Source organism: Prunus dulcis, unplaced genomic scaffold (genome assembly GCF_902201215.1).
Source record: "Prunus dulcis unplaced genomic scaffold, ALMONDv2, whole genome shotgun sequence".
Classification (NCBI taxonomy): Eukaryota; Viridiplantae; Streptophyta; class Magnoliopsida; order Rosales; family Rosaceae; genus Prunus; species Prunus dulcis.
The window spans coordinates 10822-14299 of NW_023010111.1; positions in this window are offsets into that span (position 1 = coordinate 10822).

Here is a 3478-nt window from a genome sequence, read left to right on the forward strand (position 1 = left end):
CCAAGAACGAAACATTTTGGGCTTTATATCTAGGGGAATTAGAAATCAAACCAAGATGCTGAAAAAGCCCAGACCTTTTTAAGCAGATTACAAATATAGCCATGATCTAAAGAATAAAATACCATTATTGGCAATTTAAAAAACTGACACACACAACTTTAGATAAAAAGCCCAGCTTTTGAGAAATTCGCATCACTTGATCTCTACCTCAAAAATGCAAGTCAGCAGATCTTTTTCTCAAGAGATCCTCCACGTGACTTTCTAACTTTAGAAACGTCAAAATTTTCAACTATCACAGAAGAAGTGAGGGAGGGTTAATGAAGACAGGTCTTACAGGAGAACTTCTCCACTTAGTAGCCAAGGAAAGAAGATCAAATCCCCTCTCAAATATGCAAAGAAGCTCTGCAGCAAAGCAGTTTATATTTCCAAGAGATAAGCAGGTTACATTTTCAAGAAAAGCAAAGGAGTTGTTCATCAGGAAAAGCAAACTGACCATTATGGCATATTGTATTTTTACAAGGGACTGACAAAGAACAAGAAGAGTTGGTTTTTCTTTCAGAAAAATCAAGGAAAATACCACCAAAGGAACTGACTGTTGATAGTTCTTCTCTGCCAGAACAATAACTTCCCTTTTTTGTGCATTTAAAGATTAAAAACCCCACTCGAGCATTTCCTATAAATATGAGAGGAGGTGAACAAATCAAAGGACAACCAAAAAATTAATCAAGACAAAAAATCTCGAAGTCATACTGACAAAATCAAAGGTGAACAGGTCAGACATTGAAGCAACCGAAAGCTTTGGAATCTGCGCCGAACCCTCTACGTGCCCGACATTCGCTAGGGGTATAGGGTTCGGCGCAAATTCCAAAGTGCAATTTGGGTCGGGTTGTCTTATACAAGAAACAAATCAGCTAGAATTCAAATCTCTGGTTCCAGTTCAATTCAGTTCAGAGAAACAGTTTTACAAAACGAGATTTCTCTTGTTACAAATTTGGTTCAGCACAAAGCCAAGTCAAGCAAAGTCCGGGTTTTTCCAAATATGAAAACCTCAACAAATTTACAGAAAGTCTTGGTCAAGCAGAACAGGTACCATAGCGCAGCTCCAGCTCAGTGACCATTAATCCAGCCACTTATGTCCTCTTCAGACTAAGGAAGCCTCAATTTTGCCCGTTCAACAAGCCTTCCATGGCTCGAAATAGTTTGAAGCTCTGCCAAACTCAAACATTAGTATCCATTTCCAGCTGAAACTTATTAGTTGAAGGTGTTGACGATCCAATCCAGCATAGACATATTCATTCCAGCCCAGTTCAGAGGCAACCATCCAGACAGAAATCGAAGTCCAACGTTCTGTTGTCTTTTTCGGAGTTGGAATTTCTCTTTTGAGTCTTGTAATAGGCAGTTCTGCTTAAACAGTTTGTTTTCTTTTTATCTATTATGGCTAGAACTACCAGTTTTGTACTGTGAAAAATTGTGAAGTCCTCACCAGTCTGAGGCAAGAAAAGAACTTACTTGGGAGATATTCCTCACCCAAATTCACAATTGCCTTAGCCAAAGGAACTCAAGGGCAGACAGTATTGCAGATGGCACAACTCTTGGAACCACTCCACCAACAGCTGTGTTGTTTTCAGAGATGTCATACAAGAGGGAATAAAGGTGTGGAGGCTAAAACTAGCTGAGAAACCTCCCACAGTGACCACAGACCCTTTTCCCCAACCTCAAGTTAACATGGTCAACTTAAATTGGCCAGAACAGGAGAGAGGCAAGCTGATAGCAGAAGTCAGCCCCAACATAAACAGAAGAGTTACAAAGGAGGCAAATCAGAAACCAAAGGCAACCATCTCAGCTGGGGTAGTTCTGTGCAACAGATACAAATGCGAAAGTGAGTTGGAGATAACTTTGGATGAGCAAAGACAGCCTACAACCAGTGTCTTTGACATAATTGAAACATCATACCAACAGAGCTCTGTTCCAACCTCAACCAGAGACACAACTAGAAAGAAAGCTTATCAAAGGCTTGCCCAATGCATCAGAAAGATGACGAAGCAGCCAAAGAAGGAAATACCAATTAAAATGCCCAAAAATGATAAGCCTTTGGCAACTATCATAGAAGGCAGATGGTATTCTGTTGGAAAAAGTAGCAAGCCAACTTTGGAGCTAACTAGAACACAGAAGAGGAAAATCCATAGGCAACACTGCACATTCCTCAAGAACAGGGATAAAACATAGATGCTTCCAGATATCAGTTCTGCCAAGAATGAGAAAAAGCTAAAAGCAGGTTTTCAAGCCAAACAGGCAACATACAAACCAGAGGAGCTGACAAAAACATAAATCCCAGTCAAATCCATCACATCTCAAGAGATCATTACCTTCATAGAAGAACAGATTGTGCAAAGGTTGGCATACCAGAATCAATCACCACTGACAGGGGAACTTCCTTCATATTTAGAGAAATGCAAGATATGGCAGAAGGGCTCAACATCAAGCTATTTCAATCCACTCCTTACTATGCACAGGCAAATGGACAGGCAGAATCAAGCAACAAGGTTATCATCAACATCATCAGGAAAATGCTTGAGGAAAATCCAAGGCAATGGCATGAAAAACTGTCAGAAACCTTGTGGGCCTACATAACTTCAAAAAGAGAAGCAACTGGCATACGCAATTCTGCCCACGAAAATCGCAGTTCAGTCCATCAGAATTGACCAGCAACGTAATTTAGTTGGAGAAGACTACTCACAAGCAATGTTGCTAGAATTGGAAGGGCTGGATACAAGTAGAATTAATACCCTCAACAAACTCTTAGCAGGAAAATAGGTTGTGGCAAGAGCCTATAACAAGAGAGTTAGAAACAAGAGTTTTGAAGAACGAGAAATTGTCTGGAAAGTAGTTCTACCCCTCGTAACACATGTGGCTGGCTATGAAAAATGGTCACCCACATGGGAAGGTCCTTTCATAATCAAGCAAGTCCTTGGATTGGAGGCATACAGGTTGCGAGATCAAGATCGAGACATCCATGCTGCACCAATCAAAGGCAAATGGTTGAAGAAGTTCTATCCAACTATGTGGGATTCACAAGCAGTACAAACAGTCCTGGAATCGAAGTAGAGAGGGATGGAACTTTTGATTGATCATTTTAGTCGAAGTTTTGTAAATATTTATTTCTTGTTTTTTAAACTCTACTTATCTCTTGAAAACGTAGTCTGCTTATCTCTTGGAAAGGCCACCTATTTTAGTGCAGAGCTTATATATATATAGATTCTGAGCTTCTTTTTTTGCCCAAAAAAATAGAGAAGTCTTTCTGTCACTACTACAAAAAGTGAAAAAGACGACCAGAAAACAACGACGGTCTAAGTGAAAACCGTCGTGGTTTTTAAAAAGACGACGGTTCTAAAAACACCGTCGTGTTATACCACCTTAGACAACTAAAAAATGGAGATTCAAATGGCTGTTCAAAAACAACGACGCACCTAATTAAACA